A 23323-nucleotide genomic window follows, 5' to 3' on the forward strand; every position below is an offset into this window, starting at 1 on the left:
AGCCGAGGATTCCAATTTTAGAAAGAATGCTACAGTCAACTTTGAGAAACATCTTCATTTTAATTAAATATTTATTTAATGTGTACGGGTGTTTTCTCTGCATGTGTGTTTTTGTACCACATGTATGCCTGATGCCCAAAGGAGCCAGAAGAGAGTATTGAATCCCCTAGGACTGTAGTTAGAGACAGTTGTTAGCCACCATGTGGGTGCTGGGAATTGAACTAGGGTCCTCTGGAAGAGCAGCCAACACTCTTAACTGCTGAGCCTCCACTCTAGCCCCAGGAAACATATCTTACCACACTCTCCACGGAAAGGTTGATGACAAATTAAAAGCAACAAGAAGTCTCACAGTCAAGAAACATGTCACGTTTCATTCACTGGATACATGCATTTACTGAGGGGTATTCTGCAGAGCCGGCCTACCACAGACACCAGGTGGGAAGAGCTGACAGGTCTGTGCTCTTAAAGACAGGACAGAGGAATAGCATTTTCTAAGCAACTCATACACTTGTCAAAACAGTCTATTGAGACACTCATTCCCTTGGCTCAGCCATTTTTAAGAAAGGTGACAACCAACCAACCCCGCTGGTCACTTAGCTTACTGCTCCTGAGCCCCTCCCTCTTCCATGAGCAGCTTCTCTGGATTCTTGGGACTCAGCTCCATAACTTCTGTCATCTTGGTGTTTAAAGGGTGTGGATTGGGGAGCATTTCTGGTTCTCATGGTTCAGATTAGGGTGTTCAATTTTCAGTAACTTGCCTGAGGCCATGGAGTTTTATAGCAGTCTAGACTGGAACCTCTTCTAATTTAGAGGACTTGCTGATGTGAATTAATGAGCCTTCTTCAGTTTAACACCCACATGAAGATCCAGCAGCTCATCTGCACAGGCCTCCACCCAGGAGCGGGGCACCCAAGTGCTAGGGGCAGGGCTCCTGGCATTGTTCTCTTTCCTTGGTTTGAGTAGCACCTCGTCTCCTGGGCTAGCTCCTTCCTTTCCATCCCTCTGCCAGAGCCATCTACTGCCACTTAAGGTGAACGGTGGAACAACTCTTGTGTAAACGACCCCATGCTTAACTCAAGCTGAGCGTACATGTCGCCAGAAGATTTCCTACTCAGGGCTCTAGGCAGCAGGACAGTGGGGACATATGGGAGAGACTGTTGGATTAAGTTTGGAGTCTGCGTGAATCAGGAGCACCCACTGCCTGGATGAGCATCCTTAGCCCTGCCTGCTTGTGAGCATTACCTTAAGGTTTTAAGTACAGGGTCTACATTTGCATATCTGCAGTCAGACATTAGCAGTGGCACTGTACTTAAAGCTCTCTCGGTATTCTTAGGTGAGACCAATGTTTAATGTTCCTTTCTTAAACACAGAGCCAACAATGGTGTATATGGAACACATTTTTAAGTTGTGATCTACATTCATTCCTCTGAGGCTGATAGAAGATGATGGGTGTGCAGAGTCAGAGGAGGGAAGAGGCTTAAGGATCATGGGTCTGACTATGGCAGATGCCAACAAGAGCTTGCTGACAGGAGCCTGATATAGCTCTCTCCTGAGAGGCTCTGCCAGTGCCTGACTAATACAGAAGTGGATGCTCACAGCCATCTATTAGACAGAGCACAGGGTCCCCAATGAAGGAGCTAGAGAAAGTACCCAAGGAGCTGAAGGGGTTTGCAGTCCCCTAGGAGGAACAACAATATGAACTAACCAGTACCCCCAGAGCACCCTTGAACTAAATCACCAATCAAAGAAAACACATGGTGGGACTCATGGCTCTAGCTGCATATGTAGCAGAGGATAGCCTAGTCAGTCATCAATGGGAGGAGAGGCTCTTGATCCTGTGAAGGTTCTATGCCCCAGTATAGGGGAATGCCTAGGCCAGGAAGCAGGAGTGGGTGGGTTGGGAAGCAGGGGGAGGGGGGATGGGATAGGGGATTTTTGGAGGGGAAACTAGGAAAGGGGATAACATTTGAAATGTAAATAAAGAAAATATCTAATTAAAAAAAAGAATAATGAAGAAAAAAAAAGAATCATGGGTTTGACTCTTTACTGCATGCTCTTGGGATGAAGTCAATTCCCTTGGTTCTCTCATCTAGCAATAAGAGTTTGATGCTGGTTACCACAGTGGTGGCAAGACATGACTAATTTTGATGGTCATGGGATATTGCTTAGGCACAGTGGAAACACAATGGCAAGGAAAGGAATTTGAATAATTTCCTCTTAATCATTGCCAAGCTACCCCCAATGATTTTCTATAGCGCTGGAGTGGAGTGCAGTGACTCACGGAGCATCTTACACTCACCCATCACCATGGAGACTCTGCCATCCTCTGTACACCCACGCAACACCTTAAAAAACAAAACAGAAATCATAGAGTCTAAATAAAAAGCTATATTTGTTGATTTGTGTATGGGAGGAGAGGCACACACAGTGTGCACACAGAAATCAGAGTGATTCCCAGGAGCTACTCTTCTCCCTGTACCACACAGGTCCCGGGGACTAAGTCAGGAAGCTATGCTAAGTGGTGAGTGCCTTTTCCTGCCAGCCTGTCTCACCAGCCCCTGTGTAACAGTCTGAAGTTTGTTTGGTACACATCCATGAAGCCGAAACTCTCTAGTTAGCCGATCACTCCCTAGGAACAGGTGTACCCGGACTTAGATGTGGTGTCTACATTAAAGAAATAGCAGAACAAAGCACACTTTTACTTTATGAAGTTCGGGAATAAAACCTTCCTTCATGTTCTGTAACTTGCTCTTGGAGGAGAAGGGGGAAATTAATATAAGACAAAGGAATAAGTCTGAAAAGGTCAGCGGGGAAATGTGAACTAAGTTTTGAAATTCTCACAGTAACTTGTGCATTATGGAAAGGTGCCTCTCTCCTGTGACGCCTCATCCTCCATGCCTCTGTGGCCAGCCTGTAGGTCAGCCGCCGCTCAACACTGTGTCTCTTCTATAAGCTGAATTCTCCCCCCAGGCTTCCTAAGACGACAAAGGCAGTATGTTCCCTAAGCGTTATGGCCCACTTAGGTGGCCAGATACTGAAGTCCGACAGCCTTAATCTTTAGTTGGCTATTCACACTGAGGGATCTGCATGAGCCGTGCTGAGAAGAGGTTACTTGCTCAGAGTTGATTCTGATTGCAAGGACCTGGAGAGGTAAGGTGTCTCCTTGGAACCAGTGATCTATGTCCACAACAGTTTGCAATGATGCTACATGGTCCACCATATTGGTTTGGTGTTGGGATTGTGACTTCATAATTTACTCTCCTAAAGACAAGATGTACCTTGATGCTTACAGCAGATAGTGCAGGACCTGCACCCTTCTGTTGTGTGCTGAGCAGCTGTGAGCTTTTGAAGCGCCAGATGCTTGTGAGCTCTTTGTAGTCCGTATCCTTACAGACTTGAGGAGGTGAGGAAGTGCAGGTAGCTCTCCAGGTTTCCTTGGTATGAATTAAGAACCACTGGGGAAGTTTTAGAAAGAGGTGAATTTCATACCCTAATCTATAGATTCTGGTCCAAAAATTCTGAATTCAACTCAGGAATCACCTCCAGCCCAGAGAGGGCCTGTAGGTAGACGCTGTAGTTCTTCTCTAAGGCTCCTGGGAAGATCCAACCAAGGACTCTTGGGTCACCTCAGGCTGGCACTCCTCACTGACCCAGTAGTTGGGATTCAGTGGAGATGCAGTAATTTGAGGACCTCTACATCTTTCTTTCCTCCAGACTTAACCCAGACTGCTTCAAGGGCCTCTGGGAGCACATCCCTTGATGCTGGAGATGTCATACTGTTAGCATCTCCAGACCTCATTTCCTATTAGGCTAGCCTGGCACCTCACCAAGATAGTTTCAGAGTCACACAACTGGGAATATCCCATTTCACAGTGTTGTACAGCTAACTTCACATTGCCAATGGGTTTTGCAGCTTCCCTCTTAAAAAGCTGGGAAGCGATAATCGGCCCTTGGAATGGGTAAGAAGGGAAACATAGACCCCAGACAATCCTGTGCACGGGCAGATAAAAGGATCCTACTTGTCTTTTGAGACCTTCCAAATCCTGGAGTAAATCAGTCTCAAAAGTAAAAGATGGCAGGTGTGTGCAGGACATGGTAGAAAGGAAAGCAGGTACTAAGGAGAACAGCAGAGCCCTACCTCATCCTGAATCGCTTCTACAAAAAGAGCTGCTCAGGTCTGCTTCAGGGGACCTCACCCTCTCCTTTAATCTTGTTTCCACACACTTCATACATATTTATTGAGCTCCTACTTCATGCATAAAATAACACACATCTCAAAAATCAAAAGATTATTTTTGACTAACCAAGAAGCTAGAGCCCACTAATTTCTGATAACTAGTAGTGTTTTGTTTTGCTTTGCTTTGCTTTGAATGAAGTTATTGGAAATTGTAGGCAAAGATCTCTGAGAAGACTTTTAGAATAACAGAGAAACTTCTGAACAAGGAAACAAAATAACTCTTCCAGTAGCGGTACCTCACACTAGAGGGCCTTCACAGTCCAACATTTCCCAGCAGGCATCAGAAGCCGAGGGTGGCTTGAAGGCCCCTTCTAAGCTCTATGTGGCTTTGAAGCGCTCCTGTGAAGAGATGGGGTCACAGTAACTAATGCTGCAAGCAGATCCCTTAATGAAAACGTGCAAAGAAAGCTGGCATAGGCTTTAAATAGCCACAAAGAAGGCTTTACTGATGCCTATAGAGCTGAAGTGCCGATGACGGCTCTACCAATACCTGTGCTCCCAGACTGAGCTCCCAGGCTGTGCTCCTAGGCTGTGCTCCCAGACTGAGCTCCCAGGCTGTGCTCCCAGGTTGTGCTCCCAGGCTGTGCTCCCAGACTGAGCTCCCAGGCTGTACTCCCACGCTGTGCTCCCAGACTGAGCTCACAGGCTGTGCTCTCAGGCTGTGCTCCCAGGCTGTGCTCCCAGACTGTGCTCCCAGGCTATGCTCCCAGGCTGTGCTCCCAGGCTGTGCTCCCAGGCTATGCTCTCAGGCTGTGCTCCCACACTGGTAATAATTGAAGAAGGTCTAAGCACACAGAGGCACAACAGAATAAGGTGTTTTGTTTGGATGAAGTGGTAATTGACAGCTCTCTGTGAACAAGTTCCAATCCCCCCCCCCCCCCCCAAACAACCAACGGTGATCCAGCATGCCTATGTGCCTTCACCAAATTATCCCCTATGTATTGAATACCCAACCCCAGAGCCTCGCCTGCCTGTCAAGGGTTCCAGGGCCCATCTCAGCAAGGAAAGACAATGTACCCGTTTGCAAGGCCAACATAAAGCTCACTCATTTCTTTGTCCCTTCATTTAGCTTCTCATCTGTTATGCTCCTCACCATAGCCCTATGGAGGCTCCATGATTACCACAGGGACCTTCAGGTTTTAACCAAAGATGACAGACTTGCCACTGCACAACTGTTTGATTAGTCATGTAACCACGGTCTGTATTGTACAGAGCTGAGGCATAGGAGGAGGCCCAAGAGAAGTGCTGGAAGGAAGGATGGGGAGGACTTAGTTGGGGCAGCTTCTCGGAGTCCTCCTCAGTCCATTGTCTTTCAGTTTGCTCTCTTTATAAAATGGCCCGTATTTGTAATGCAGCCAACAGGGCCAGAAGTGATGTCTGTAATGATAAAGGAAAGAACTGCTCCACAGAAAGTAAGTCGTGCGCCCTGGCCCCATGCCAGCTATGAGCCAATACCCGGGGCCAACCAACCATCCTGGATGCCCATAGACTCTCACTTAAAAATACAAGAGCTTATGCCTCCTGTAAATAAAGACGTGTGAGAAAGAAGATGTGTAAAAGAGGGTGGGCAGCTGGAAAGGTTGCCATAGTAGAAATACAAAGGCTTTCTGGGAATTTATGGAAAATATCAAACAGCTGTTATTGGACCAGGCCAATAAAAAATGATGACATAAAACAGATTTCAGAGTGAGCTGCTAAAGAGGTGAGCGCTCCTCATTCCTCCAGAAATTTAAGCCTAAGTTTACAAGAAGGGCATTAAAGGTAGCTTTTAAAAGGGCTCTGCAGAATGCTGGGTCCCACCTCCTTCCACCGCACTCCACACTGCCCAGAAGGGGCCACGGAGGCACTTTACTGCTAGAGCAGAGCATTCTTCATGTTGGCAGTTGGGACTGTCATGAGCTTCTCATGACTCACCCGTGTCTCACACATGTGCTTCCATGAGCAACTCTGGGCTCTGGCTTCCATGATGAGCTTCCTACAAACTACCCAGGAAAGCTGCGGCTTCCTTCATCAGTCAACACGACTCTTTATTCATTTGGCTGGGCAAGTCAGACATTCTCAGGCCTTGAAGAAATCTGGGGCTGGAGCGATTGCTCCATGTTGAGAACACTGGCTGCTCTTCCAGAGGATCCAGGTTCGATTTCCAGTACCCACAGGGTGACTCACAGCCACCTGAAACTTCAGTTAGTTCCAGGGGATCTGACACCTTCTTCTGGCCTTTGTGGGCATCAGGAACACACATGTTACACATCTGTACATTTTAAGCAAAACCACTCATACACATAAAACAATAAGTAATTAACAAAATAATCAGACTCAGTGGGAAAATTAAATAGTTGCAGTTAATGACACAAAAGTGAATCTGTGACCCAAAGGACAAAACCAGGGAAACCTTTGAATCTGTGTAAAAAGGGGTGGAGAAAACAGAGACAAGCAGGAATGCAGTGGAGAGTCAAAGGTGCATGAGGAGAACAGAGAGAAGGCCACACAGGAATGTTCCACCAAAGGACCCCGAGTCAACCGGGATTCTAAAAGCCTGAGAAGAAAACATGAAAGACAAACAAATGACATAGCTGGACCCTTTCTAGTGAAGTTTATGATCAGCAATATAATAAGGAAAATCCTAAAACCCACCTCTAAAGGCAGCAGGATGAAAACGCAGTCAGGTTCCCCTTTGCCTTTTTAGCTGCAAGAAGATGACAGAACGAAGGTCACAGATCCATGATGGAACTTATTCTGAATACATTTTCAATTATAGGGGGAATTGAAGATCGTAGTCCTTTTGCCACTAAAAAAATACTTATAAATATACCATAGCAAGATTGAAAATGATTTTAAGAGAGGGGTAGACCTGGAGAGAATGGAAATAATCCATTTGCCATGGGAAAAAGATCCTAGGCGACTGGATAAATTCAAAAGTAATCCAGGAGGCTTGGTAAAAAGAATATTAATTGAAGCCTGCCTTAGTTTCCTTTCTTGTTACTATGATAAAAATACTCTGACAAAATTAAATTAGAAACATTTTATTCAATTTAGATTCTAAGTCATAGACCATCGCTGTGGGGGTCCAGGCAGGAGCTGGAAGCAGCCAGTCACTGCCAGTCAAGAGCAGAGAGAGCACACATGAGCGTGCTCAGCTCCATTCCTCCTTCATACTGTCAACCCCGAGTCAGGGAATGGGGTTGAGCACTTTCAGGCAGGGTTTCCCCACATCAATGAACCTAGTTAAGAAAATCTCCCACAGACAGGGCCATGAACAATCCTGATACAGATGATCTCTGACTGAAACTTTCTTGGAGGGTGACTCTAGTTTGCATCAAGTGAACAGTTAGAACTAAGGAGTACAAAGGCCAATGACATGGTTTGAGAATCACACGGGGGCAGAACAACTTCTCAGGTATGCGGATTTCAGTGCGCAGATGGCAAGCCAAAGGATGTTATAAAAATGGTGCCCACAGCATTGTAGAGGTGGTACACAAGAAGAAAGCTGCCTGATGACCCAACTTCCAACCCGCCTCCCGACACACTGAAATTAAAATGACAGTGACTGGTGATCTTCCAAGGCAGCGTGGGGAGGGGCCAAGTCCCAGCCTCTTGGTGAACTCAAGAATGGCATTGATACGCATCTGTGGGCTGCTTAGAGTCCGGGAGGGAGAAGGCCTCCTTCTGAGTGTCATAAAGTGGAAATAGTCTGAGAATAAGCCCAACACATTTGAAGTTTCTTTTAAACAGCAGTTTGGACTCCACCATTCCGAAGTGGCTTCCATTCTGTGAAACATCTCAATATATCAGAAAAAGTACTTGGAAGAAAACTGTAGCTTCCACTTATATTTTGGCCAAGCCCTCTAGAAAGAGAATGGCCCTGAGGGCAAATGGCCATTTCAGGTCACTGCTGGCAAATCAACCGATAGGGGAGCTCCCAGCTTGCTAAGGTTCCCAGGCGGCTCCTTCCTGGGAGGAACAGCAGAGGGACAGAGCCCCTGGGACATGGGTATGATCACTTGTATGCATTCCTGTTACCAGCAGCTTTGGTCAACGACATTTTGCAAAAGGCTTTCCCCTATCATCAGAGCCAAGCTAACTGTCTCCAACTGTTGTAAGACACTAGGTAATTGGAGAACTGAAATAACATTGCTAATTCAATTTCCATTATGCTAGGACTCCAGATGACAGCATGCATCTGTAACACGCTGCTGCGGCTAAGCCATTGTCAATCAGAACGTCCAGCCTTGCTCTTGAATAGACCGACTAGCAAGGGCTTCTGCTGGCTACACAAGGATTCCATTATGCCTTATATTACATACACAAGTTGTGCATATTTTTTTCCATGTGTGAGTTGTGATAACTTTCTCTTAAGAATGCTGTATTCTGGCTAAAGACAATATAGATGACCAATGTTCAAAAATGTTAAATATTATGAAAGATAGATATAAAGGCTTACTACTAAGACTTGACCAAACAGTTCAATTTCTCACTGGTGAATTGAGTCAAAGATTTTTTTTCCCTCAGAGTGATGGGGTAGCTTAGTTGCTCTTCTATTGCTGTGAAGAGACACCATAACCAAGGCAACTTATAACAGGAAGCATTTAATTGGGGGTCTCGCTTAAGTCTCAGAGTGTGAGCCCATGACCATCAGAGTGGAGCACAGTGACAGGCAAGCAGGCACTGGAGCAGTAGCTGAGAGCTGACATCTGCATCCACAGGCAGCAGGCAGAGAGGGCTTGAGACTGGGATTTTGAAACCTTAAAACCCACCCCCAGGAGCACACTATTTCCAGCAAGGCCACACCTTCCTAAAAAACATTCAACTATATGAGCCACTGGGGGCAACTCTCCACCACACGAGACAATGGTTTTTCACTAGGTCCAGGATTTCACTAGGGTTATTAATTATAATTGTGTAAACACAACTCGAATGGAGCAAAAGGAGAGAGATCACTGAAATATCATAACCCTGTTCACACATGAGCCACCTCAGTGTCTCTGACTTTCCACTAGCCTCCTGCATCTTATCTGACCAAATCCAGTTTAAATGGAAACATTTCAGAGCCTCTGTAGACTTCCCTTACAAATTACATGTCTTTAGGCTTTTTAAGCAATTTCTTGATTCCAGATGGGTGGATACTCTTACATGTCATAATATTAAATAGATAAAGTCATAATGTCACTCATGGATCATCACCTGACATCCAATGATCGAGTCAAACATTTTCCTTTTAAGATTCAAAGCTCATTTCCTGCTCAAAGTGATCCCAATACTTAGAACGTAACGAGCACTTTCTGGCATGTTATCAGGCTGTAGACGTTTAATCAGGATGGATGACAGAGAGCTGTCCTTGGTTTTGGGTGCTGTTCTAGCTTCCCTAACCAAGTGTACACTTTGCAGAGAGTGCCTGGTCCTAGCAGCACCCCACGCAGTGGGTTCCTTTTGTGTCTTTGATAAAGAAATCATATTGACAGCTACGGACAGAGCAGCTAACAGCCTCCTGGTCAAGATGGGCCACATCCTGACTGCTGACAAGCCACGGTGTATGGATCACACCAGCCCAGTGTCTCTCAGAGAGAATAAGGGGCAACTGGAAGATGCTCAGCAGTCCACAGGCAGAAGGATTTTCATAGGTGCCCGACTGTGTGAACGTAACAAATGGCAGATGATATAGGAACGAGCAGCTTCTCAGGGGGAAATGGAGACCAGCAGGACGGGGTAAAGTTTACACAAACAAGACCTTTGGCTGCATTGATCTCTTGCCAGCACAAGGCACAGAGTTGCCTCTGAGTGAATGCAAAAGGACGGTGTTTCTGAGGATTCTAGTGCTCTGTTTGACTGGCACAAGAAGCCACAAGCCAGCAGGACATTTGCCATTTTGGCAGCTTGTTTAAGAGGAAAACGGGCTGCTGAGTGAGCTAAATATTACCCCACCTAGGGATTTCCCTAGTTTTACCATTGGAGTGAAAAAATGGTTCCCGAAGCATTGGGAATGGGCCAAGAGGGAGTGTCAAGGAGACATCAGGCAGCAGGTTAGACAGAATGTACGTGTGTGGGAAAGAAAAGGGACAAAGAGGACGAGGAAGAGAGTACAAACATGGCCGTGCACACAGCCTCCACAGGGAGGGACGGCAGGCAGGAGGCTGTGAGTGAGGCTTCACTGGGGCAAAGCTGATCATTTGCAAACCCAGCAACAATTCGGTGTATAGGCTGCTCTTCCAAATGTATAAGCAGGATGTGTCTTAGAGCTCACTCGTGCTTATGTGTTTGTGTGTGTGTATGTGTGTGTGTGTGTGTGTGTGTGTGTGTGTGTGTGTGTGTGTTGTACTTGTTTGAACAGGCACAGAAGACCAGAGGCTGATGTCAGGATTCCTTCCTCAGTTGCTTTTCCACCTTAGGTTTTTGAGACAAGGTCTCGCACTGGGACCTAGAGCTCACCATTCTAGCTAGACTGGCTGTTCAGTGATTCCCCCAAGGATTGGCCCATCTCCTACTCCACCCCATTCCACCCTGACCAATAGAAGTGTACAACTACATCTGGCCTTTTAAGTGGATTTTGGGAATCTGAGCTCAGGTCCTAAGGCTTGCTTGGTAAGCTCCTCACAGACCAAGCTATGCCCATTCATAAGTTGACTGAAAGACACTTTTCCTCCGAAATTATTTCAGGTTAGGCTATATACTTGTATAAAAGCACAAAAGCCCTTTAACCTATATGTTTCTAAAGTCGAAGCCTCCACATACACATTGCACCATTATCTTCTGTATACTGTTTACTCAGACAACCTAAAATATTAACCCAAAGCTTTTGGGCTTAAGGCAACTGTGGGGAAAGGCTCAGAGAGAATAACTTATCAGCCCGGCATAAGGACAGGGGAGAAAGACCCCATGGCAGGGCACTGGAGTCATCTTCAGACTCCGTCATTCACATATTTGACAGTTGGTGCTGGATGTTGGCTGGGACCATCAGCTGAAACAACTATATATGGCCTCTCCATATGTCTGGGCTTCTTCACACATGGAAGCTGGGCTCCAGGGGTGAATATAACATATGAGATAAATAAATAAGAGAGCTGTAGAGAAAGGGGAAATTGTATCTTTTAATGATATCCCCTTGAATTTTGTGTAGCATCATCTCACTACAGTCTCTTAGTTGGGCCAATCACAAGCTCCTTTGCGTTGGAAGGGGATACAACAGTCTCTTGATACAGAACGACGATATTTCACAAGAATGCACAGGAGTGATTAGGACTTCATGACCACTTTTGGAGATTATAACCTGCCACAACCTGACACAGCACTTCTAGGAGAGAATCTAGCAAATTCCAACTGGATGGGTAGAGCTGCATAGTGAATAAAGCCAGGACTTTGGAGCCAAACACTACAGGTTCCGCATAAACTCTGGTGATACTGGGAAGTTTGCTATGCTCTCTGTCTCTCTGCTTCCTCCACTAAAAAACCGGATGGCTCAGGGAGAAATAGATACTATGAAAAGAACTCAGAAGTCTATACAGCTTCCTTAGAGTTATCTATTATTATAACACCAGGGATATACCTTCTCTACCCCTGAAAATGCTTTGTCCAGCCTCTTGGGTGGTGTTGGCATCACTGGCAGAGGCTTAAACAACTCACAGCAGGTCAAACTATTGAGTGCCTAGTGTCTGCCAATTACTATTGGAGGGAGTTGATTCCAAAACCCCATGAGATAGGCACTAGTATTGTCCAAATGAGAAAATGTGGCTTTTGTAAAAAAAGAACCAACACAAAGTGGTAAAGACAGGACTTACACTCAGCCTAACTTAGGAGGAGCTGGAGTCCCTGGGCACCTGTGTGAAGCAGCATTTTTCTCTAACCAGATTTGTGAGTGAGTGGAGACAGAAAGCATTGTGTCTGCTTACTGAAGCAGGGAGCTTATTCTTAGTGGTTAACACAGAAAACATGGGAGATATTTGGGTACCAATGTAAAGTTTACTTCTAACGAGTAATGTGGGTCCTATCTTTTGAATAACCCCAAGTATTGGCATAAGAGTAAATTATTCTCTTGGTTACTTATCTTCTGAATGAGGGACAGATAACCTTTGGCCCACTGGGAACACAGGCTTGACATACTCACCTGGAATCTCTGATTCAAGCAGGTGGAAAGAAATGGCTCTTTTTGCTAGGTATTCAATAGCTGCCTCTTCTAAAGTTTGATTCTGGAGTAGAATCTAATGTTTTCCAGGCTACTTGACTACAGTACAGTGTATCCATGAGAGAAGGACTCCTGGTTTCTTGCTCCCTATACAGCCAGACTGTAAGTGGTCAATGGTGGGGACCTGACTTATTCTTTTCCACATAGTATTTCTCATGCCTAGTCTAATATTGGTACATAACAGGTGTTCAGGATTTACTGAATGTATCAAAGGCTGAAGGGTCAGTCAAGAACTCAGAGCCACTACGGTTCTATGTTCCAATGGTAGACACCATTCAAGGGTCACGGTAAGGAGGGACCCAAAATGCCTAAAGTAATATGATGCTGCAGAAGCCACCTAGTGAGTGAGAATGGCCGATCCTGCTGCAGCTGATCCAGGGTGTGACATGGGAAGGTAGGGGGTGCCATTACTTTTGTGGAACACTGTTATTGTACCTTCAAGATGCTGTAAATTTGATGGTCACAGAACTGATTGTGGTCTATGGAAGTCTCCTTAGCATACAGTCATACTCTTTGGCATTTATGTCCAATACACATATAATAGAAACAAAGACATTTCAGGGTCAACATTTAAAACGTTTACCTTGATGTAATGGTTAATTTTGATTGTCCAAGTGACAGGATCTAGGATCAACTAGGGGACAGATAAGTCTATGGGCACACTTGTGAAGGAGTTGCCAGATTGGGTGACTCGAGGTAGAAAAATCCATCCTAACTGTGGAAGGCACCATTGCATGAGCCAGGACCCTGGACTAAGTAAATTGGAGGAAGCAAGCTGAGAAACAGCATTCATCTGGGTCTACTTCCTGACTGAGGATGTAATGTGACCAACTGCCTTGTGGTCCCGAGGTCATCCTGTCTGTGCCCTGATGGACCACATACCTTTAACTGTGAGCCAGAATAATACCTTTCTTTGTTTTGTTTTGTGTTTATTTTGTGGGTGTTTTTTTTGTTTGTTTGTTTTGTTTTGTTTTTGAGATAAGGTTTCTCTGTGTATCCCTGGCTATCCTGGACTCACTGTGTAGACCATGCTGGCCACAAATTCACAGACATCCACCTGCCTCTGCCTCCCAAGTACTGGGATTAAAGGCATGCACCACCATGCCTGGCCAAATCCTTCCCATTGTTGGGTATTTTTGTCACAGCTACAGTAACCAGTACAGCTGCTTAAGGAAGATGTACAGGCCTCGCTTTGCTGGAATGCTGAGCAGAGCTCACTGACTGTGGAAAAGCATCCGATTAAAGCAACAACTGGAATATCTTTCATATTAGCAATTTCTTGCCTGCAAATCAAATATAGGACTTTATCGTGACATGAGTCTATTCCATTCTAGATTACCATGGAATAATTTAATTAAAAAATTGTCATTTCTATTTATGCACTCGTGTGTGCCTGTGTGAGTGTATGCTACATGTGTACAGGTGCCTGTGGAGGCCAGAAGAGGCTGTCAGATCCCCTGTAGCTGGACTTACAAGCAGTTGTGAGCCCTTTGACGTGGTTTCTGGGAACTGAGGTCCTTTAGAAGAGCAGCAAATGCTCTTAAGTACTGAGCCATTTCAGCATGACATTAATGGCATCTATAGATATATTTCACAAAAGCTATAAATTTAAGCACAGAGATGAGAAACTATTGGTCTGGAGAATGTAGCACCAGTGGACTTAATATTTATCATATAATTTCTGTATAAAAGTCTCAATAAACACTAACTTTTATGGCATCTCTTATGGAAACAATAAAAAAATGTTGAATTTTGTAAAGCTGTTGCTAGTTGCTTTCCATCCTAAGATGCCATTTAAAGAAAAGTCGACTTCGTAAAAAATCACGACACATTCCTTTCTGCGCCGAAGTTTCCAGCACCTCCATCAAGAAGCAGAGGACAGCTGGGGATGTTAGACTTTCTCCAAGTTTCTCTGCAGGTTGCCACAGAGACTCAGGCTCCAAGCAGGTGTTTTTCCTAATCCAAAGAGCAAGAACTATTTAAGAACATCCTCTTTCGTAATCCCTCTGAGACCACACGAAAAATTACTCAGCTTCCATTTCAAATGCAAGGGATTTGGATTTGGTTTAAACAACAGCTTGTGCAAAACCATCTTAACTCCATTCTTTTACACCAGTATGGTAGGAGCTCATGTAATTGAAAGGGCGGCTTTGGTCTCTCTAAACACAGGGCTGTGACAGCAGCTAATGGACAGCAAAGTTCCCTCATCTCACAGAGGAAAGTCAACACTATTTTCTTCTCATTCAAAACAATGTAGGGAATGAGAGCTTTTCTGACACCCGACACTACACAATGACACTCACACCTCCTACTACACAATAACACTCACACCTCCTTCTTGGCCTTAGCTATGTCTTGCATCCAGTTTGGCTCTTCTGGGAAGTGTCTGCTTTTCCCAGCATGCTTCATGAAAGCACCGTCCACTTATCTTCCCTGTGTGGATAAAGGTCTCTTTGTAAACAGCTATGGTCCTCTGTGGCACACGGTTTGAACTTGAGTGACCTGTCAATAGTGTTTTCCTCATAACCCATATCTACCCAGGTAAGAGTTCCTTGTGCAGGTAACAGAAGACGAGTTAAGGGTGGCGGTGGTGGGGTATTAAAGGTAAATTGCAGATTTAGCAGCTGAGGGATCTTGCCATCCCCGTCTGCACCAGTATTTAGAGTGTACTGTGAAGTTCTCAGGGTCCAAGAATAAAATCAGATGCTGTGGAACTGAAATAAGGTTATGGACTTTGTCCAGGGGGTTCTATGTCCTTTGGCCCCACAAGCTCACATATTAGTTACCTCCAGAGCAGACAGAATCCAGAAGAACCCCAAGAACTTGGGTGGTTAAATAATGTCATCTTTATTTCCACCAACCCCAAACTGAAATTTAGTATTTCTTTCCACTAAAATGTGGGTCACAAACCACAGTGCCAGGGATGTTGCCAAGACAAATCGCAGATATTTGCATTTCATATTGCAATTCTTAGACTAACTCTATTTCAAAGCAGCCTTCACGCGAAGCACTGCCTCATTACTGTGGTAGCTATTGCACCTGCTGGTAGGGTATATGACTTAATAACATATGAACAAAGCAATTATCCTGTCATAATGAAAAGATAGTATATTTTATTTTTTATTATTTTGTATGTTTTGAAATTATTCTATAATAACTTTATCCCTCCCATTTTCTTTGCTCCCTCCAATACCTTCTGAATCTCCCCCCTTCCCCTGCCCCTCTCCCCTCCCTGCTTTCTTTCAAACTCATGGCCTCTTTTTCTTTTTCTTTTTTTAAAGACACATTTTCATGAAAAGTAGTTTCCTTTGCAACACAGCATACTTTGTTTTATGCACTTCAGATATCATTCTGGAAAAGAGTCCACAGGTAGCACCAGACGGCCAGACGTGCTCGTGGCACTGAAAGGGTTAAGGCTTCCTGAAACTAGACCCAGAGCCTTTAATAATTCAGCAGCCAGGTTTCTAGAGTCAATCATTCCATGCTGGCATCTTCTGAGGCTGAAGCACTCTTGACCTTGATAGCAGGCAGCACAGACTCGCTGCTGCAGGGGGATGCTCCTCAGCCCCCTTTCCTTATTTAAAAAAAAAAAACAAAACAAAAACAAAAAACCAAACCCTTGGCTCGAGGCTTTGAAAGTTCTTATTTTCATCAGGGAGGCTCTTTTCCCAACTTTTTATCACCGACATTTTGCCACTAACACCGACTCTCTCTCTCTCACAGTTTTGATTGTTGGAATCCAGTCTCATGCATGAGGGCATGAGGATGTCGTACATAATCATCTTGTGAATTTAAAACCAGGGAGAGAACCAAGAAAAAGAGTGAAGATAACAGTCGACACAAGAAAAGTTAAAGCACCAAGTGTATACCACGAGAGATGCCTTTAAATGACAGTGCTAGCTGGTCCCCCCATTCTCAATTGAAATGTCACACACCAGTTGACTCATGAAAGTGGTAGCGTCTGGGTTACAAGAACATGAGGTCAGTTAAATGACTGGAAGACGTCTTAGTAAATACATGTATGTACAAGCACATCAGACAGTGGACAGTCCTAACGGAAGCTCTGATCAAAAGGTCCATTCACTGAAAGCTGCTTGGAAAATAATTGATTCAAGCAGTTATTCATTTACTGCTGCGGCTACAGGCTCTCAGAATTCTCACCCAACGAGAGCAAAATGTAGAACCCACAATTCTGAGCCTAGTAACAGAAGCAAAAAACAATGTATTCTTTCACCAAACTAAAATATAACTATATCGTCAACCTACTGTCCAAACAATGTATTATTTCTCCAAACTAAAATATAACTATATCATCAACCTACTGACTGCATATATCGAGTGGAGCCAGTCTATCTATGCTCCTTCAAATGCTGGTTCTATTTCAGATGGCTGTCTAAAATACGCCTCGTTTCTGTTAAATCTGTAAGATCTAGAAACCTGTTTATCCATCTAGGCTTCTGTTTGCTTCAGAACCTGAGGTTTCCTTGAAACTTGGAGCTGCAGAAGGAGCTAGCAGAACCACAGCAATGCACACACAACAGCCGGAGCAATCCTTGCTCATCAGTTACCAAATCACTCACACAAGACCTGGAGCAAATTTTTATCGAGCATCCTCAATCTACATTTCAGTTAGGGAAGACCTCACATCAATGCATATTTAGTTCCAGGCTAGTTTCTTCTCAAGATAATTACTTTTAAGAATAAAGATCAGAACCAGCTTACAGGACTCCTTAGAAAAGGCCAGTCAGTCCCTCCTCTTCACCAGGGTTTTCAGAGAGAGCGAGCCACAAAATAGCACTTCACAGTAACACCCACAAAACAACCACACGCACACACATAAAGGTTCCACCCCGACTTCCTTGGCATATTGCAGATTCTTTTCTCTAAACAGGAAGCTGTTGACAGTTCCCCTCTTATTTACAGAGTACCAAAAGCCCCCTTTACAATAATAACCACAACTTTCAAAGTCTAGAGTCTTTTCTCACGGTTCCCATTGTTGCTAATTATACATGCTGCAAATGAGGTAGAAACCAAATTCCAGACTGCTGTGGGCTGACGCAGAATCAGCAGCAGCAACAAGGAAAAGTTAGCTGCTCCCTCCAAGGCGGTGCTGGAGTTACCAGACCCCAAACAACACTGAAGGAGGGATTCCTAGAATTCAAGGGAGCAAATTTGGCTCACGCTGCAAAATGAGAATTTCTAAATAATGTATGTTAGCAAGCATTGCGCAAGAAAGATTACATTTTAACCTACTTCATGGAACACTAATCCAAATTTAACCAAGTTCCAGAGACTGCCTGAAATTCGTGACTGGAAGCTGCTTCACATTCTTTGGCTCCGTTCGTCAGTAACTGCTCTTGAAGGCAAAGTTGTAGGAGGTTAAGAGGGGAGGGAAAACCATCAGGGGCTGTGAAACCACGTAACTCCTGTGTATAAAGCAAACCGATTACCTCACGCTGAAGAAGTGGGGGTTTAGTAGTCCATGCTCCTGCAGCCCCTGGGAAGCAACAACCACAGCTGTAGGGACAGCAACAGCGGCGGCGGCGGCAGCAGCAGCAGCAAGGTCCAGCATCCACCAGATTCTCACAAGCCTTTGACTGTGCGGACTCAGCCACAGACTCTGCCTCTGGCTGACGTCAAAGTCCCTGTCACATGGCCAGATAAAAGCCAAGAGAGCATTGGTTGTCGTAGCAACCACAGACTGGCTCTGAAATTATTTCAATAGGTCATCTGTCACTGATGTGTGTGCTCGTGTGTGTGCATATCTGTGTGTGCATGTATGTATACACATGGATTGCAAAACCATTGTGAACAGTGCCCGGCAGATAATTTCAACCCTCAAAGTTGTGACTCACGAGTGCCTGCAACTTTCATCATTAAAGCCTGCTTGTCCTTTCTCTGGTTGCCAGAAAATGCATGCTGTGACCCTTAGTCTTACTATCACAGCACAGAGCCCCTCCCCCTCCAGTCAAAAAAAGAAGCTGAAAACATTCATGAGGTGGTTTTCTTAGTGAATTAAATTCCCCTCTAAATAAACTGAGAGAAAACAGCTTTCAAGAGATTGTTGGTGGAAAAACTGTATATTCTTGAAACTGAATCCTCATCGGTGTCCCGAGAGCATGCCGATGAAAGATGGTGTGGCTGAAGGAGCCTGACAGGAAGGAAGCATGCTGCAAAAAGCAGGGTAGATAAAGCCAAGTCGCATGCCACCTAAGATTCCTTGCAAAAATGATGACCAGAACACTTCCACAAGGGCACAACTTTAGAAGGACCTGGAGATGATGAGAAAAGGGGCCAGACCCCTCCGCAGGTCCCACACTCTACCCTCCCACGATTCTCTGGTCCATAACGGACTGAGGGAGTTTCATGTTGAGTGACTGGTTCGGCATCCCACAGATGGAATCTCCCTACCACAGAGGAGTCAACAGTGCAGCCCACCTGTTCCCAAATTACAGCTTCATTGCCTTCAGGGACACGTTAGCTGATCTTTAGCTCTGTGTGAGTGCTTATGACCCAGTTCGTTCTCATTCTTAATTAACAGGAAGCCAATTAAACAAAATTGAGTAAAACCCATAGGAAGGCATTATGAAAAACCCATTTAGAAAATGTGGACTCATTCAAAAAACAAAGGAGCTGAAAGGTGGGGAGAAGAAAGAGGTGGTGTGCCTGGGTCATTAGGACTATACACAGACACAGTCACACACACACGCACACGCACACACACACACACTGCGCCTGCACGTGCAAGCATACAAACATGTGCACACACACATAAATGCATGCACACACTCATATTCATATGTGTAACACACTCACACATGTGTGCATACACACACTATGAGATATGAGTGACTCTGTGGCCAACTGGTTTTGTTCTGTGACTCTGTCTTCAGTAGAATAGAAGCTGATCTTTCACAGGACTAATGGCCTATCTGCTTGGCCACAGAAGCATCCCGTTCCCCCATTCCATCTTCCATGCTAGCTCCAATGAAGAGAGAGAATGGGTTTTTATTGGAAGTTATTTTTCTGATGCTATTGGTTGTACCGTGGCAAATGTAAAGGCAAAGTGTAAAGTTAGATTCTTTACTTTCAGACTGAAGACAGTCAGGAATGGACCTACTTGTTAGAATGACAGCAGCTGAACCCAGTGTCTGTGCAAATTGGTTTGAATGCCTTATAAGGGGCAGACTTAAGCAACAGGTCTATTTTCTAGACTTGTGTTCTACATATAATTCTGGTTCTCTGTTTAGGAGTGTGGGTCCTTGCTCTGGGCTGGGAGGGAGGAAGGTGTAGGAAGGGAAGTGTAGGTGTCCAGGGATCAAGTTCTCCCTGCTGGCTGCCTGACTTGACTTAGCCCAGGCTCTGAAGCTATGCTGCCTTGTCAATCGTTTCTCCATTTTATTCAGTTTAATATCAAGAAAATAAAACTGCAATGTCACCCTCTACCAGTAGGTGGTGTCCTCTGAAGCAAGACATTCTCAGAACCTCTACATTTCAATACTTTAAACAAATTTGTTTATTCTGAGTCTCCTATCATGTTTATAAGTATGCTTCACTGTACATAGACTTAGGTTTAAATTGCTGGCAGGTTAGGTAACCACTGGACCGTTATTCACCACTAGAAGATGTGTGTACGTAGACCTATTTCCTGTAGCATGCACCCAACCCTCAGCCACCCATTCTCCTCTGTAAACCACATAGGATTGAGTTTTTTGCTTACATATAAGGAAGGGAGCAGTCTTCTGTAGGGTTAAAACCATAGCATGATCTCCTTGGAGCTCAGACATTTGGCTAATTAGTTTAAGGTAACAGGCAGCACACAAGCGCCTTCGCCCACGACACTGCCTTACACTGAATATGTGTCATCTCTTTTTTCTGAATGCCAGGTCATTTTTGAGGTTAAAATGACTCACCTGTTTTTAAAATATGCACTCAAACACAGGTCTCCCTGATAATTTTACTTGCCACAAACGAAGGCAGGTCCAACTATTATTATTCTGACTGTTTTGCCAGCAACACGGGGTAAATGCCACTGAATGAGCTTCGCGTGCATCAACTAGCACATGCTTTGAGCTGTGAGGAGATAATTCTAGTCAGCCCGAAACCCCCCAATACTGCTAGGCAGTGATGTCAGGGCCTCTACTGTCTTAGCATCAGTGGGAGGCTCTGTATCTATTCTTGCAGCTCTCTGCCTCAAATCTTATCTCTTATGATTGGACCTTGGTCAAGTTATAAAAGTGCCCCTAGCAGCAGTGCCCACATGACAAGGTTGTTGAATTACAAGGGAAATAGATGATACAATTTGGACACCTGCCACAGGGCAGGGGCTCAATGTGTCTGCCAGCTCTTGTTTATCTGCCCAGCTCGGATGCTCGTCTGAAGACCTTCAGGGCAGGAGTCTTATTTTTATGATGCCAGTGGTTAGAACAGAGCCCAGGCACAGCAAGGGCTCACGGATGACTCATGGATTAGGGAAAGAATGCGGAGCAACAGGAACACAAGATGCTTTTCTTTTTCAAATAACATGGAAGAGAGGCTTTCTGTGAGCCCTCTACAACCAATGAGGCAGAAGGGAAAAACAGAAGACAAAAGTGTTGAGTTCTCACGAAATCTTCTAACAATGGATGGTTCCAAGTAAATCAATCTAACCCTAGCTAAGTCACGAGTAAGTTATATGCTGACATTCCTTACTGGGTCTGCCACTGGTATCAAACCCAGGTCCTTGTGATCGATGCAGAGTACTCTATCAAATGAATTATAGGCTCCTAGTTTTAATTTTTTTTATGAGGGGGAGAAAGATTTTCAGCATCCAGGAATTGTAGAGTCTTTATCTAGCTTTGTTCTAGGAGTAATAAGACACAGGGAAAAATAAAATGAGGAAGATTTGGATGAAGGAAGATGAGTAAGGTGAGACAGTGAAAAGATTAACAATAAAATGATCCCCACGTCATGGTGACCACGGTGGGCTCACACGTGTAGCCACAGGCACTGGGGATTTGCTTCCTAGCATTCGAACTAGAACTAGCATGTATTCAAGCAATGTTATCACAGAGGTAACAGTAACACCCATTGTTTTGAAAACGTGCTTGAACACATAAGAGGATGCTCACAGTCAGCTATTGGATGGATCACAGGGCCCCCAATGGAGGAGCTAGAGAAAGTATCCAAGGAGCTAAAGAGATCTGCAACCCTATAGGTGGAACAACATTATGAACTAACCAGTACCCCAGAGCTCGTGACTCTAGCTGCATATGTATCAAAAGATGGCCTAGTCGGCCATCACTGGAAAGAAAGGCCCATTGGACACGCAAACTTTATATGCCCCAGTACAGGGGAACGCCAGGGCCAAAAAGTGGGAATGGGTGGGTAGAAGGGTATGGGGGACTTTTGGGATAGCATTGGAAATGTAATTGAGAAAAATACGTAATAAAAAAAAATATTAAAAAAAAAGAAAGAAAGAAAACGTGCTTGAAAGACCTTACAGAGTTACAAAGGCAGCTTTAAGTTCAAGATCGACGATAGAAGAAAAACAGAATGTCTTGGTCTGCTTGTGCGGTAAAAACTAAATACCAATAACACACCTGCTTATAAATAACAGGTGACTATTGCATAGTTGTAGAGTCTGGGAAGTCTAAAAGCAAGATGCCAGCTCATTCACAGAGAACACCCCACAAGGGTTCTGCATTCAGGACTCAGCCACCTCAGCCAGGTGTTCATGTGTGCACAGGAAGACCAGGAGATGACACAGCATCCTCTCTTGCTTACTGCCTTATTCCCTTGAGGCAGGGTCTCCTACAGAGCCTTGGAGCTTGATTGTCAGTTAGGCTGGCAGCCAGCAAGCCCCAGCAGACTCCACTCTTTCCCTGCCTTCTCTCCAAGAGTTGGGGTTACACATATAACTGTTTTTGGGCCTTTTCTAAGTGTGTGTGTGTGTGTGTGTGTGTGTGTGTGTGTGTGTGCTGTGAACATACTTACCCATTCAGACATCTCCCAACCCCAGTGATTGGACTCTCAAGTGATGTGGAGTTTTTAAAAATGCTCAGAAACTAAAAAAACAAAACAAAACAAAACAAAAAACCACACACACACACACACACACACGAGCAAACAGGACCAAAGAGAAGAAATCCCAGCATCTGACCTGCTTTTCCCACCAAGCGTTTGCTAGGTCTGAGGGGCCTACCAGAAAAGCTCAGGAAGGAGGGATTCACAGTGCTAAACCAAGGCACAGACTTGATTCCGATAGGCCCAGGACACAAAAGGAAGTTTAGATCTTCCAGTAGTCGGAACATGGTGAATAGCTTAAGTTTTCAGGTACCATAAATTAGAGATTAAATCCTAAAATTAACAGAAGGCAAATAAGGCCTCACAGGGCCAAGGCCCACCACCAAATTACCATAATATCTAATTTCATTAAAGTAATTTCCCCCATTCTCATTTCCCTCTGGAGCATATCATCCCTGTCTTTATTACAATCCCATCTCTTTATTCAGATAACACCAGGGCCTCTGAAACACTTCACACATCATTTCCAGATCAATTTAAGGCTCCCCAAGCATCCAAGGATACCTTCTACCAAACCAAGGTCTATAATGGAAACAACGGGAACTGTAGACAGGCCCACAGGCGACATGTCTACAGTCTAACAAGAAGGGCCTGAGCACACTTAACATGTAGAAGGAAATAAAAACAAGACAGGGAGTTCTCCATGCGAAAGCGAGGAAGGGAGCTGGAGAAACAGCTCAGTAGCTACGAGGACCCAGTAAGTTTCAGCTCCCAGCATCTGTGAAAGGCGGCCTACACTCACCTGTAAGTCCAGCGCAGGCTCTGTAGGCACTGCACATACATGGAGAAACCCCCACACACAATTTAAAAATACAAAATAACTCCTCTAGAACAAATTCTGAGAAAGC

At 44.7% G+C, this 23323-nt stretch overlaps 1 protein-coding gene across 33 annotated transcripts in view; it reads right to left on the reverse strand.

Moving 5' to 3' along the window:
* The window catches only part of Ncald (neurocalcin delta), a 426345-nt gene that overhangs the window by 75182 nt on the left and 327840 nt on the right, over window positions 1-23323 (reverse strand). For 2 of the 33 annotated variants that reach the window (XM_030248644.1, XM_030248643.1), the window contains one exon: window positions 6872-6923. The exons of 24 other annotated variants lie outside the window; for them this stretch is intronic. The gene's annotated coding sequence lies outside the window, so the exon portion shown is untranslated. Of the gene's footprint in view, window positions 1-2299; window positions 2352-4473; window positions 4577-6871; window positions 6924-17132; window positions 17231-17663; window positions 17777-17860; window positions 18027-23323 lie in introns of those variants that run through there. 7 more of the 33 variants (NM_001359841.1, NM_001170867.1, NM_001359842.1 and 4 more) reach the window with 7 other exon arrangements.

Source organism: Mus musculus, chromosome 15 (assembly GCF_000001635.26).
Source record: "Mus musculus strain C57BL/6J chromosome 15, GRCm38.p6 C57BL/6J".
NCBI classification, from domain to species: Eukaryota; Metazoa; Chordata; class Mammalia; order Rodentia; family Muridae; genus Mus; species Mus musculus.